The sequence below is a fragment of the Anabrus simplex genome, chromosome 8, assembly GCF_040414725.1.
Source record: "Anabrus simplex isolate iqAnaSimp1 chromosome 8, ASM4041472v1, whole genome shotgun sequence".
Taxonomy (NCBI): domain Eukaryota; kingdom Metazoa; phylum Arthropoda; class Insecta; order Orthoptera; family Tettigoniidae; genus Anabrus; species Anabrus simplex.
This window is the reverse complement of record NC_090272.1, coordinates 140,425,744-140,441,823: the sequence shown is the minus strand read 5'-3', so window position 1 is coordinate 140,441,823 and position 16,080 is coordinate 140,425,744. Positions and strand designations below refer to the sequence as shown.

General features: G+C 36.4%; 1 protein-coding gene across 1 annotated transcript in view; it reads right to left on the bottom strand.

The window, feature by feature from the left end:
- bchs (WD repeat and FYVE domain containing 3 bchs) overlaps positions 1-16,080 on the bottom strand; it is a 478,767-nt gene that overhangs the window by 374,930 nt on the left and 87,757 nt on the right. The window lies entirely within an intron of this gene.

The following is a 16,080-nucleotide window of genomic DNA, read 5'->3' as shown; positions in this document are numbered from 1 at the left end:
GTTCACTCATCACTTCATCCCCTTAAGATTCACCAGACCGTATTACCTCTCAACTTAAAAATAAAACTGGTTCAAACATTGATACTTCCAATTTTTAACTATTGTGATGTTGTGTTGCTGGATGCTACCAGTGAACAAAATAGGAAATTGCAGAGAGCTTTAAACTCCTGCATTAGATTTATTTTTTCATTGAATTTTGCCTCGCATGTATCCCCTTTTTATGCACAACTTTCTTGGTTAAAAGTAGAGAAGCAGAGGAATCACCATGTATCAACCCTTATCTATCGACTCTTGACCGAAAATATACCTGAATATCTCTCCAGTAATTTCCGTTTTCTATCCTCCTTTCATGACCGTGACACGCGATCTGGGTCAACAATTGCAATACCTCCACATCATACATCTGCCTTCAGTAATTCTTTCCTTGTGTCGGGCGCTAGAATATGGAATGCTTTACCCCCTGAAATTAGAAACTGTTCCTCATTAATTACCTTCAAAAGACAGTCTAAAGATTTCCTCTTGAATACGTAGGCTATATCATGTAGTTATGTGTGAATGTGAGAGTGAATGTCTGTAGTAAATAGTTCCCAAAAGTTTACATAAATTACTGTTATATTTTATGATTTCCACCTAGAGTAGTTAATATTGAATTTATTTTTCTAAATTTAGACTTAGGATGTAATCTTTTAGTTTTAGAGTTTATTAAGTTATATTACTATTATATTATATACACTGTGTTAAGTTTGAATATTAAGTTTGGATTCAGTATTAAGCCGCATAATGTGGTTAAGTGTAAGAGAGGGCCAAGAGCCCTAACTTCGCCACAAATAAAGACATCAATAAATAAATAAATAAATAAATAAATAAACACATCCACACAGAGAAGGAAATTCACCCCTCATTAGAAATTTTGTTGCTATATTATGTGAATCATCAGGATAACGTACTATGTTAAGAAATATTAATTTACTATAATATCTACGACTTTGGTCACAGTTCTGGAAATAATTGATTTTAATGTGCCATGCATTGCTGCTACACCGTGCAGCTAGGCACAATTGCCTAATCAATGTAAGCATATAAGAATTTGTTCTTTTTCAGAAAGGGATTGACTTTTTTTTGTTGCGTGTTTCAATAAATGACCGATCATTTCAAGAATATAGTCAGCCTATGTTGGGGTAATACGAAAACACTCGCGAAATTCCGTTGAAGTGAGGTTATGACAGTTAATCCTGTCTTTGTACGTTCTCTTGTTGGATTCTTCATCACTGTCCTCACTCGATGATAACAAAAGCTCTCGTCGTAACATGTTTATATCACTAAACCAAATTCTACGGCGAGAAACTAGTGTGCATACTTGTTAATTAATAGATGGAAAGGGAATCATCTCTTTGCAAGATTTATGAAAATTTTTCACTTCATTTCTTTGCACTTTGCATTTCTGTACCAATGGAGGAACATAACAGTCTTGAAAATTGAAAAGATTCCTAACTTTTCACTTTGCAAGCTAAATCTGTGAAGTGATGGTGGAAGAAAATCTGAACTGAAAAGTGCAAAGTGAAAAGTTTCAAAGTATGTTCGTGGAACAGGCCCCTGTTTTAATCAAAAACTGGTTCAGAAACTTCTCTAAACTTTGCTTATGATTTGGTATTAATTTAAGCAAGTTCTATCGGTTTAATTCATTTTGGAGTCCAAAATTCCTTAACTTTTTTAAAATTGTAGGTCTTCTTAAAATCAACAAATGTTATTACTATAGGCCTGGTTTGTTTTTGTAGTATGTCATTATTAATTTTAGAGTGATAATCTGTTCAGCACAACTTCTCTAGGTAATCCCTGGTACTCTCCTAACTCTTGTTCTAACTGATCTTTAATCCTTTCACATAAAATCTTGCAAAAAAAAAAAAAAAAAATCTTGTACGTGCAGTCCAACGCAGATCATCCTCTATAATTATCCGGGTTACTCTTATCTGCTTTTTTGTGTGTATCAGGGTCATCGTCCAACGTTCTAGAAACTGTTCAGTAATCCAAATTTTCGTTAAAGCCAAGTGTAAGGAAATCTGAACCGTGTCACTAGAATATTTCCACATCTCTAGAAAATCCCTGTCTTCTCCACGTGCCTTATAGTTTTTAAGTTCTTTGAGTGCTTTTTCTCATTCTTGAAATGTTGAAGGGTCTATGTTATTAAATTTTGTTTTCATTGGGGCATTTGTATTACTTTGTAATACTTTCTTAGGTTCTTCACAATTCAAAAGTTTACTGAATGCTTTTGCCATAATCTCAGCTTTTTTGCTATTACTATGAGCCATTTTTCCACCTACATCTTTCAACATTCATGTAGGAGGGTCATATTTCTGTAGTTGTATTCCAAAAATTTTATAATAATCTCTATAACTGGTGTTATGATGATTAACTTCTAGAAAGTTTATTATATCCTTATGAAATTCTTTCTTAATTATTCTAAAATTTTGTGAGAATTTCTGCCTGATATTTTTTAGGTTGATAGCATTTTCTTCTGTTTTATCAGTTTGGAACTTAAAACATGCCTGATGTCTCTCCTTATGAATTTCATCATACTGTGTTGTCCACCAGGCATGTTTTTTATGAGGGTTCAATGGAGCTAAATTTTCAAGTTTTTTTTTTTTTTTTTGAGAATTGTGATAAATTCTTCAAGTGTAAATGTAGCAAAGGCTTTTCAGTCTGTCAAACACATAGCAAATATAATGTAAATTAAAACACTAAAAGCATATCATAAAACACACACTAACATACAAAGAATGACATGTTTCGTTCTACAAGAACATCCTCAGATTCTATCAAATCACTTAAAATAAGCTTATATATGTACAGTATTGTTTACGTAGCGTACAATACTGTACATATATAAGCTTATTTTAAGTGATTTGATAGAATCTGAGGATGTTCTTGTAGAACGAAACATGTCATTCTTTGTATGTTAGTGTGTGTTTTATGATATGCTTTTAGTGTTTTAATTTACATTATATTTGCTATGTGTTTGACAGACTGAAAAGCCTTTGCTACATTTAACTAAGTCAACACTGGAAAACATGGCTTCATTTTTAACAAAAAAAAAAAAAAAAAAAAAAAAAATTCTTCAAGATCATTTGTCAATTTTATTGTTTCCACGACTTCCTTATTTTGTAATTTTTTATTAACTGGTGTGGGTCAAAACTCCTCTTTACTTTATTAGTGCTTATGCTCTTCTTTATTTTGTAATGTTAATTTAATTTTGACAATGTAGTGACAAATACAGTAGAGACAATACGCGACACTCTGCGAGATATCGAGGGACAGCGATTAGAGCTCTGTCTAGCGGAGTAACCTGGGAGTTACTGATTCTGCCATAAGAGCATGTGTATTTGTTTGTGAAGATTTTTGGCGTTATTTATGCGTTTGCATTAACTTGACATAAGTAAATAGTAGCATGTGTCATTCCCTAATATCTCCTCTCAATATGAGTGGAAAGATATATGCTGTGTTTGGCTGCAATGACTATGAAGTGCAGAAGGATTTGCGGTCTTTCTTCCGTTTCCCCCGTGACAAGAAAATGTAAGTAAATATTGTGTTTGCATGGATATTCTTCCAGTTACAAAGAGATTTGTATAGTACTTCCAACATTTCTGACCTGCGCGATCCGCATTTTAACTGGTTTAAAATATAATCTTATTTTATTGTATAGTGCAGGATTCAGTCTTCTTGTAGAAGAGATAAGAATAATTTCCTTAGTAACATTTGTTTTGAGATTGAAGACCATGCAAATCAAAACCACAGCAAGGATCTTTTTGACAAAATGAGAATAATCACTCGAGAATTCAAGCCATATTCCTGGAATATACAGAACTCAAAGGGGGATGATGTTGTGGATATAGAGAATGTTCTGGAAACATGGAGATTATACTGCCAGGATCTGTACAGAGAACAATGTAATGCACAAGACCAAGTGAAGACAGACAAGCAGTCAGATCCTGAACCTGACATCCTCCGAGATGAAGTAGAAATGGCTTTGAAAATGCTGAGAACTGGAAAAGCGTGTGGACCTGATGGAATAAGTGCAGAAGTCTTGAAAGCTACAGACGGTGCTGGAATTGAAATGCTGTTGAAAATCTGCCAAGCAATATGGAATTCTAGAAGATGGCCCGAGGAATGGGTACAGTCAATCTTTGTCCCAATCCACAAGAAAGGATCGAGGAAAAAAATGTGAAAATTATCGCTTAATTGCTTTGATTTCACATTCCAGTAAAGTTATGCTACATATCCTGCACAAGAGACTCCGGGCATTTCTAGAGTATCAAAATCCTGAAGTCCAGACTGGATTTATGAAAGGAAAAGGTACTCGAGAACAGATCTTAAGCCTAAGACAAATCATAGAAAAGGCTAGAGAATTCAATGTTCCGGTATATCTGTGCTTTATTGACTACCAAAAGGTCTTTGATACTGTCAAATGGAACCATCTTTGGAAAATTTTGGATGACATGGGTTTGCCACTCCATTTTATTGATCTCCTCAAGTCCTTGTATAAGGAAAATACAGCCACTGTGAAGATTCAAAACAAACAGTCTCAGCAGTTTCGTACAAGGGCTGGAGTTCGCCAGGGATGTATCCTGTCACCGCTACTTTTCAATCTCTATGGTGAATATGCAATGAGAACTGCATTAGAAGGCTGGGACAAAGGGTTTTCCATTGGGGGATGCAAGATCAACAATTTGAGATTTGCTGATGACACCACCTTGATAGCATCATCTGAAGAGGAGTTGACAGAGCTGATCAAGAGAGTAGAGGAAGCAAGCCTAGAAATTGGATTACGCCTAAATCGACAGAAAACCAAAGTCATGATTGTTGATCGTAAGAACAACAACAGTCCACATATCAAACAGATTGGAGGGTGTGAAGTTGTACATCAGTATGTATACCTAGGCTCCTTACTATCCAATTCTGGTGGTTCCAAAGATGAAATAAAGCGCAGAATTGAAATAGCAATGGTAGCAATGATCCGTCTGCGGAAGATTTGGAAAGATAACAACATCACCATTAAGACAAAAAAGAAGCTCGTTGAATCTCTAGTCTTCTCAGTCTTCTTGTATGGAGCAGAGACGTGGACCATCCTCAAACGTGATCGTGAACGGATAAAAAGCTTTGAAATGTGGTGCTGGAGGAAAATGTTAAGGATTCCTTGGACAGCTCATCGCACGAACACATCAATCCTGAACCAACTTCAGATAAAAGTTCGTCTATCGTGTAAGGTCTCTCAACGAATTGTACGCTACTTTGGACATACAATGCGCCGAGATGGTAGTCTACAAAAGCTGATTGTTGAGGGCAAAGTCCAGGGAACCAGACAACGAGGACGAATACCAACGCGATGGATTGACATGGTGAACAGCCCCCTACAGTGTTCTCTCAGAGTAACCACATTGAAAGCTTTAGATAGGGAAGAATAGCGGAGTATGGTTCATCGGCTAGAGGGCTGAATATTATGATAGTCACGATGCCTCAGTCATGAGGCAAAACGAAGAAGAAGAAGAAGAAGAAGAAGCAGGAGTTAACCTTCAATACCGATGCGTTGTGTGATCTGTGGGTTTTGATTTAATTCAAGAAAATGCATATGCATATGTGTGTGGCTGGTTGTGTTCCAAGTTACCCTATTTGGAATGCCGCAATCCGTTGTCAAGCACTGAAGGAAATATGGGTGATTTAAGAAATGTAGATATTTTGTTGAAACAATATGACGATGCAAATTTGCTTTATCCTAATGTAATGGCAAGTATTGCTTATAGGGAAATTTTTAATTTTCTTGAGGGTAAATTTATAGATTTTCTTTCTGTTAGTAGACTTCAAGTTAAAAGGAAAATTGTCCAGCTCTTAAATATAAATTCATTGAATCATGTGTGTAAGGAATGTGCCGATATTTTTATTGACAAGTGTCTTATTGTGATGAAACAATGCTTCTACATGAAAAAAAAAGACAAATCTAGCCGTGAAAGTTCAGGTAGGAATACTAAAACTAAAAAAGTAATGCATAAATGAAAGATCAAGCCCTTTCACTGCAGTCCATTTCACATCTTGGTTATATGTCTAATGTCAGTCTTTAAATAATAACCTGTTAAATAAATTTTCATTTATTTATCCAGAATTGCTTTAGCAAATTTGAAGTTAATATCTTAGTAACACTTTCTTTCTAGACTAATTTATTTATCCATTTCCGTATATACATTTCCATTGGTATTTGAATTTAGCGCTAATTTTCAGTTCACGCCACTAGGAGCGCCACTTGCAAATTGTCTCCCATTTTAAGAAGGCTAAATCCGGAAGTGTCACGTATTGTATCTACTGTATTTGGTAGTGATTAGAACCAGTACCTTGTTGTGTATTATTATTATTATTATTATTATTATTATTATTATTATTATTATTATTATTCAGAATATACACAAAATATCCAAAAAGCATAAAGAAGAAAGTAAAGTAGAGCAGCAACTTGCTTAGACAAGAATGCTAAAAGGCATATACAGTAGAGTCCTGCTTATCCTATGTAATTGTTGGTTAACAAGGAAAGGGAAAAAATAATATTGCAAAAGTTTACAGATGTCTTGTTGATATATCAATCAATCAATCAATCAATCAATCAATCAATCAATCAATCAATCAATCAATCAATCAATCAATCAATCAGTACTGATCTGCATTTAGGGCAGTCGCCCAAGTGGCAGATTCCCTGTCTGTTGTTTCCCTGGCCTTTTCTTAAGTAATTTTAATGACATTGGAAATTTATTGAACATCTCGCTTGGTAAGTTATTCCAATCCCTAACTCCCTTTCCTATAAACGAATATTTGCCCCAATTTGTCCTCTTGAATTCCAACTTTATCTTCATATTGTGATCTTTTCTATTTTTAAAGACACCACTCAAACTTACTCGTCTACTGATGTCATTCCACGCCATCTCTCCACTGACAGCTCGGAACATACCACTTACAAGTAACTAATATCATGTTTGTTCTGTATTGAAGATAACAATAATTAAGATTCTATTAGAAAAAAATTATTGTAGCCACCTATTCAATACAATTCATTTATAGATATACTGTATGTTTCGCCCTGTTTTTGGACATCTCCAGACTATTGTCAATCTTAAGGTCAGGACCCAGGTCTTGTCTTTGTTAAACATTCGGAACCAATTTATTTTAAGAATCTTCCTATTTTTTACAAATAAAAAGGGGGCCTCTTACTCTAGGTGATATGTACAAAAATTATAAAATGTACAACTTCAATTAAAACAAAATTTCAGGCCGATGACCTTTGATGTTAGGCCTCTTTAAACAACAAGCATCAAAACAAAACTTGTTACATGAATACATTTAAATTATCTAACAATTTACAAACTGTACAAAGAAACAATTGGACCTCATCATCATTGGATGAACCGTTAGGTTGGTAGTTTTTAGAAAGTATGTTCGTCCAAGGTTCTTTTTGTTCACCTATGCCATTTATTTGGCAGCAACAAAATAGGAATCATAGTTTGTTATCGTTCCTGCTACAATAGGTGGCTACAATAAATTTTATTTGAATAGAATCTTAATTAACATACCACTCAGTCGAGCAGCCCAAACTTTGCAATATTTTTGTAACGCTATTCTTTTGTCGGAAATCGCCCAGAACAAATCAAGCTGCTTTTCTTTCAGAGGTGCCAACTTTGAAGTGGATTATCAGTAATCGCCCTCCGTCCCTGACAAAAATTTCGAGTCAAGTTCAAAGCATGCTCCTTCCTTCTTGATAATGACACCCCTTTTGCCCTTCCCTCTAGCAATCCATCCTAAAGTATATCATATTACACAATAACATTTGCACGCAACCTCTTGGTTCTGTGATAAAACATTCCTTGTAGCTTGTTTCTCACGCAGCAGCTGCTTTTCAGTGTAGTTTTTCTTGAAGCATCCTTCCGACTGTGATGACATTTTCGTTTTCTGAACCATAAGCGATACCAGTGCAGATGTGCTTAATGTAGGCCTCACTTCTCTCTCAATCTTTCTGTCAACTGTCAGGTACACTTAACACAGCAAATACAATATTACAGAAGGATTTGTAGTGGAGAAAGGCTCGAAAGGACTGAACATTTTTCCTTTCCTTTTCTTTCCGTCGAAAATGATCTTAAGATGTACAATATTATAGGGAAGGATCCACCTTTCAATACTCCGTAGTAAAAAGTAGTTACAACCTGTTTAATGGGACCGGTTTCAACACATTTAGAGTGTCATCATCAGCCAATTAGCGAAGATCTTAACAATAACTAACATATTAAACATAGGCAAAATATTAACATTGTATCACATCGTGGCAATTCAGTTAATGTTCAAAACACAATAATCACAGGCAAGAGAGTAAACAGAACATCACTATCTTGCGCCGAAAACAAATATATTTGAAGTTCATAAGCAGATCAAGTATGCACTTATGTAAAGTCGTTGCTAGGCAGGTCTTGTAGGCATTTGTTTTCCGGCCGAAGGGTAAAAGGTGACGTGAATGAAGTCTTGGGGAAACAGTGTAGGATTTAATTTCGTCAAAATCAAAGTGGATATATAGGTTTTAAAATAATTTAAAACGTTAAAAAAGAATAAAGCCAAATAAAAATATATTAAAAATGGGAAGAAATAATGAAAGAAATACGAGGTTTAACTCGAAACAACTTGCCGTAGTAATTGATAAAGCAACAAATTAATATAATTCCAAACGTACCGCAGAATCATGTGAACATTTTTTCATATTTTAATGTATTATTTGATAAATTTTATTACATCCATATCATAGAATGTTCCAGAATGTTTAATATAAACATACCAATGAATGTATAGAACGTTTTACCAACATGAACTGAACTTCAAAGTGTACTTCAAGAACGCCATAAACATTTTACTTGTTGAAATTGTATTTCACCAAATTATCTACTACTCACAAACAGTACCAGTACATTGGAAATTTATGTAACACATACATGTCATAGAATTTTGACGCTTGTTTTTTAAACCAGAAGATACATAATATCATTGTATATTTTATATGTTGTATATATTAATCTTATCACTCACATCATGTGACATTCTTCATTAGATTTAGTAATGTTTTTAAAATTATTTTAAGTTAACTTTAGATCTTATGACCAGCTGAAGATGACCTCTGTGAAGGTCGAAACCGGTACTGCTTAGTAACAAGATATAATAAAGTATTGATTAGGTGGACAGTACCCATTCTTTGTGATTATAGATTCCCTCTAGTTGGTTCCATCTCTTTCTGAATCAGATGCCCTTCCCATATTAAGTTATTTGCCATTTGTTGGTCATGCTTCCTGTTGTTCACACCCGCTACAATCACGTTCCTTTCCTTATCATTTCCCACATAGCTGGTTATCTTAACAAATAATTCTGTATCAGCGTCTGCGCTACCCTTTCCCAGTCTGTACATCCCAAAGACATCAAGTTGCCTATTATCTTTAGAGATGAGCCTGACACCTATTTTTTCATGTTTGTCATCTTTAACTTTTTCGTAGCTTACAAATTCTTCTTTCACCAGAATGAATATTCTCCCTCCTACCTATCCTATCTCTATGATACACACTCTTGTTCCGTAGTTCCGTGAGAAAATTTCTGCATCCATTAAATCATTTCTCAGCCATGATTCAACTCCTAATACAAAATCTGGTGAGTATATATCTATTAAATTACTTAATTCTATTTCTTTCTTTACAGTACTTCTACTTCTAATATTTTTATGAGATCTCTACTTGATTTCCAGTTCCCTTATCACAGCTCCTTGCCACCCTGTTTCCCTAAATGTACATCCCTATAACCCTTCTAAACAAATTTCTTAACTTGTATGTACCACTGCGGTTTAAGTGAAGGCCATCTGAGCGTAGATCCCTATCTCCTATCCACTCATTAGGATCTAGAAATCCCACTCCCAGTTTCCCATATACCCACTCCACAGTCTCATTTAAATCCTCAATCACCATCCAGTCAGTATCCTTCCTACACAGTATTCCACTGATAACAATAGCCACTTCCTTAAACTTCACCCATGCTGCATTTACCAGGTCCCACATTCACATTTACATTCACGGTTGAATACAATAAAAAAATTTGAGCACCGGGCGAGTTGGCCGTGCGGTTAGCAGCTGTGAGCTCGCATCCGGGAGATAGTGGGTCCGAACCCCACTGTCGGCAGCCCTGAAGATGGTTTTCCGTGGTTTCCCGTTTCCACACCAGGCAAATGCTGGGGCTGTACCTTTATTAAGGCCAACTTGCTCTCCCATTTCATTTGAGTCGCGCTATTCAGGAGACTGGAGTAGAGAGGAGACCAGCACGCTGAGTCGCGGATACTCAGATTGGTTCAGTTTTCCGGTCTCTCCAATTCCAGTTGTGCCATATGAGTGCTGCCATTGAAATACACAAATGGCATTGCCTGATTGGCCAGTTTCTTTTGAGTCCCTCCGTGTGAAGAGGGCCTGAAGAGTAGTGAATATTTGTCACGTGATAGCCTACATACAGATTAGGAACAAAATCATGTGAAGTTGACTAGCATGATCGTATTACTGTGTAGCCCAGTTATGAATACTGAAAAAGTCATGATATCGCATACTAATGACAACAAAATTAAAATCCAGGAAGTGGACTCGCACCTTCAAGTTTTGACTACTCGAGCCGATCTAGGCGCTGTCGTGTTCGAGATGGCAGTCAAAGTAATCCTATTGCACATGGCCAAGTTCAGCCTCCTAATAATTCATGGTCAAAAAGTGTGAGCAGAAAACAATCTTTAATAACCCAGCTTAAGCTGACATTTGTTTTAGAAAGTTGTAGAAAGCTGCAAATAATGTTGATAATGGACTATAACAGGAGAAGAAACAGAGATATGGTGATAACATTTGTAGATTTCATGAAAGCTTATGATTGCATCCATAGAGAATCTCTGTTTAAAATTTTAAGACACCTTGGACTACACCCCAAATTAATAAACATGATAAAATTGACTCTCACCAATACCAAGTCAAAAGTGAAGTTTAGGGGTGAAACATCAGAGACATTTGAAATTAAAACTGGACTATGGCAGGGAGATGGGCTCTCACCACTATTATTTAACTGTGCTCTAGAAATGGTAATGAGGGAATGGTTTAGAAAATGTCCCCCCAAAATAAAGATTGGCCGAAAAATCAAAACAAATTGCCTGGGTTTTGCTGACGATTTAGCATTACTAGCAGTGGACATAAAAGAAGCAAAAACCCAGATATCAGAACTTCAAAACATTGCAAATATAATTGGCCTCAAAATATCATTTGAAAAAACACAAATTATGCCCCAAAAACCAACACAGCTAAAAGAAGTCACCATAAATGGTAATAAAATCAAAATAGTAACTCAGTTTAAATATCTTGGAGAAGTTATAACACATAACTTAAATGAAAAAATCTCAATCCAAGTAAGAACAAACAGATTAGCTAAAGCACAAAAATTAACATGGGATATCTACAAAAAGAAATGTCTATCAATAAATACAAAAATAAAACACTACAACACAGTTATAAAACCGGAAGCTACATATGCAGCAGAAACACTCTTTTACCTGAATAAACAATCAAAGACTGACAGACTTCAGAAAATTGAAAGGAGGATTGGAAGAACCTGTATCAACAAAAAATATCAGAAAGATGGACAGTGGCGGTTAATACCTAACAAAGTCGTGTACAAAGAGCTAGAACCCATTACAAGTACTATGCGTAAGAGGAGACTGGGATTCTTTGGACATATCATGAGAATGCAGGACTCGAGACTTCTGAAACAACTAGTACAACACAATCTAGTCTCAAATACCACAACAGGATGTAAATGGATCAGAGAAGTAAGAGAGGATCTGAAGGAAATAGGCCTTACAACAAAAGACACCAAAAATAAGATAAAATTGAATACAAAACTCAAGAATACAAACCTCCGCTTTACCCTTACACAAAACAAACCAACAACACGCACATTTTCAACTGAGGAAAGGGCACGAAGATCGGAGCGTCTGAAGAAGTACTGGGAGGACCGCAAAGCCTGAACAATCCCTTCAAAGAGACCTGAACGACGGACTGACTAAAGTGATCCTATGTGGTCATAAAAGAAGAAGAAGAAGAAGAATGTGCTGATATTTTTATACACCCCAGTGCAAATGTTTTTATATTTTAAATTTGTTGCCTGGTGTTTTACACACCTTTCAATCCACTGTTGTTACTGAATAAGCCCCAGTGGGAAAGGTTTTCATATCTGTTCTCTCCTCTTTTTCATGCCTTATATTACTCTAGTCTTTAGAAATGGTAGATACCCTATAGCTTTCACTGTAAAATTCACAACATATAATGCAGACATGTTGGAAAAAAACCATACCAGTATTTCATAACACTGTTGTATAGTTCTCATTCGTGTATTCAATAGTACATTTTCTCGCTTAAAACATTCATGTTCCATGCCCCTGCAGAAATGTCCAAACGAGGTTTTATTGAATAAACTAACCTCTGAATTCAGTCATCCACTCTGCACCGTACTCTGAGGCGTATCACAATCTTACTTAATTTCAGTATATAACATCAAATTATCGTTTATTCCAGCCTTTATTTCTAACTTCTGATACCAGCCACATTATTTACGCATTTATTACGGAAATACATTCTCTTTCATTTTAAAACTGTGTTTATAGAACACCAGTTGATGAGTAATACTAATCAACTCCGACATCCCCTTTGAGTTTGAATGTCATCGAGAGAGCTCGCTAGTGCACATAGTGTGAAAACTATACCAAAGATGATTGTTCGCATTCAATATAATCTCTGGAGTGCAAAAATATCTATAACGGAAAAAATAACCCACGCTTAATCGCTCGTAATAACGGATGTATCAGTGAGAGGATTCTAATACACAGTTTAAAACAGCAATTTTCAAGGGACAGAAAAAAGCTGTTGTTAAAATGGAATTCTCGCTATATGCCGTACTCGCTATAGCGGACTTCTACTGTATAATAATTAGATATAACTGCACGATTCTTCTTCTTCATCATCATCATCATCATCATCATCACTTTCATTTCCCCTTGTCCATCTCCTGCCATGTCGGGGTGTTGATGGTACTTCTCCACCATTGCCTCTCCTTCCACCACTCCTCTTCAGTACAGTAGAAGTCCGCTACAGCGAGTACGGCATATAACGAGAACCCCGTTATAACGATAACTTTTGTCCGTCCCTTCAAAATTCCTATATTAAACTGTGTATTATCCTTCGGTTATAGCGAGAATCCTATCACTGACGCATCCGTTATTACGAGCGATTGTGCGCGCTCGATTTTTTCCGTTGCCGATATTTATGCACCCAGTCATTATACTGCATGCGACCGATCGTGTTCGGTACCGTATGGTTTTCTCCCTATACCCACGAGCGAGCTCTCTCGTCGACATTCGAAGGCAATGTCGGATTCGATTAGTAATACCCGTTGACTGCTTTTCCGCGAGGAAAATGAGAGAACATGTTTTTGTAATAAATGCGTAAATAACGTGTCCGATAGCCGTTTCTAACTCGTTAAAGATAAACGCTGAATAAACGATCGCTTAATTTTAATGCTAAATACCGCAATTAAGTAAGAATGAGATGGGCCTGCACCTCAAGATATGGCAGAGTGCGTCATTGATTACGAGGTTAGTTTATATTCTTCACGCGTCCGTTAAATTATGGAAAGGCTATTATCATGTAAATTTATAGCGAGAAGGTTATAATTTCTCTACTTCCGCTTGAAGAATGTTTTCATCATACATATAGTACAGATAAGTTAGGATATGTGACGCTATTTGAATAACAAAACTGAAACGTTTGCCACAAAATGCGATCGATCATCTTCGGTACAGTAAGTTTTCGCGCTATGTATATTTGCGAGCTCTCTTGTCAACATTCGAAGGCGATATTGGAGTCGATTAGTATTACCCGTCGACTGCTGTTCAAGAGAAAATTCGAAATAAAAGAGGATAAGACGTTTTCGTAATAAATGCGTAAATAACGTGGCCGATAGCAGTTGTTAACTCGAATAAAAAAAAAAAAAAAAATGCTGAAGTAGACGATCTCTTAATTTTAATGGTGTACCGTATACTGAAATTAAGAAAGAAAGTGATACACCTCAAGATATGGCAGGGTACTATCACTGATTTCAGAGGATAGTTTATATTTTCTCGGGTCTAGTTAAATTTTGGAAAGCTATTCCCGTGTCAATTTTTAGCGAGGATGTTATCATTTCTCTACATGCGTTTCAAATGGATTTCCATGATACATATACGGTTAGGTTAGGTGACGCCGTTTGAAAAAGAAAACTGAAATGTTTGCCACAGAAGCCTCTGGAGTAATACCGTATTTCTTCGAATCCAAGAGGACGTTTTTTCCTCAGAATATCGTGTGAAAAATCAAGGGTCGTTTTGTATTCGCTGGCCTGATAGTAATGAACACCACTGGCAACTACCGCAATAACCAAACCACGCCGTTTCTTTTCACCCCTCTCCCTCCCCCGTGCTCACACACGAAACTTGTTGACAATAAACGACCGCCTCTTTATCATAGGCCCAGGCCTACACCGCTAGCCACGGCGACCGGTCATACAGTGCCCATGTGTAACGTCACTGGATCTCGGAAAATAGTGAAGAGAGAATGACATTCTATTATCCTGTACAAAAACGTTTCTTAAATTTGCAGAATGGCATCAAAACATGCGACCCTTCGAATTCTTAGAAAGGCCACGGATACTCAGTACCAGAGTTATATCACGTCTGCTGTACCTGGCGCTTAGTAAAATTAAGTTTTATAGACAGCAGGAATATTTTCGTGTTGGATCGTCGTATTATAAAGATACGTGGAACAGGTATTGCCGGCAAATTTTCAACGGGTTCTCGTCGACGTTATGATGCCAATTTTAAGTTAATGGCTATTAAACACTCGAAAATATATAATAATTGTGCAACCGCAAGAAAATACGGCATAGGCCTAATTAAAGCCCATATTCGGCGTTACCGTGAAGACAAAGATAGCTTAAAAATGCGTACTGCACAAAAAATGCATTCAGTGGCCCGGAACAAGGGCGCTTTAAAGTTGAAGATAAAATTGTGGTATGTGCACAAAAATGCATGGGCGGAATTGCCATACCGCGGCGCAATAAACTCGTTCGTTGACTTTCAAAGTCCGCGATTAAGACCTACCGGTATACATCGCTAGCCGCTGAAGTTGGCCGAATCTGGCAAGCAAGACGTGCGTGTAGCGGCAGCCAGTTATATCTGACGCTGAGTGGAAGTACCGGTAACAGTTTTATAGTAAGCAAGAATATTTTCCTGGTGGAGCGTCGTATTGTAGAGACGCGTGGAATGTGTATTGCTGGCAAATTTTCAATGAGTTCCCTTCGATATTATGATGCCAATTTTACGTTAATGGTTATTAAACCAGCTGAAATAAAGAAAGCATAATTGTACAGCCGCAAAAAAATATGACATAACTAAAGCCAATGTTTGGCGTCTACAGTCTAAAAATGCATACTGTATAAGAATAGACATTAATATGAATTTAAAAAACACTTTTTAAGCCTGATTAATTTTTTTGAAGGAAAAAGTGGGAGTCGTCTTGGATTCGGAGAAATACGGTAATATATATTTTTCAGAATGAAATTAAACACACAATTTCACGTAGTATCGGATTTCGAAAAACAACAAACAAGTAAGCCTCAGTGTGGATATCCGCGAAAACTTTTCCCGACTTTTACAAAAAATTGGATATAACGATAATCCGTTATAGCGAGTAAATTTTTCGCCATTCTGAAATCTCGCTATAACGGACTTCTACTGTAATTGAATTCCATTCCAGTCTTCTTTTTCTTATACTGTTCTTGACGGAGTCCATCACTCTTGCTCTGGGCCTTCCTCTTGCCCTCATTCCCTTTATCTTAGCCTCCAACACCTGTTTTGGTATCCTTCCCTCTTCCATCCTCAGAAAAGGTCCAAACCATCTCAATTTATTCTCCATCTTATCATTC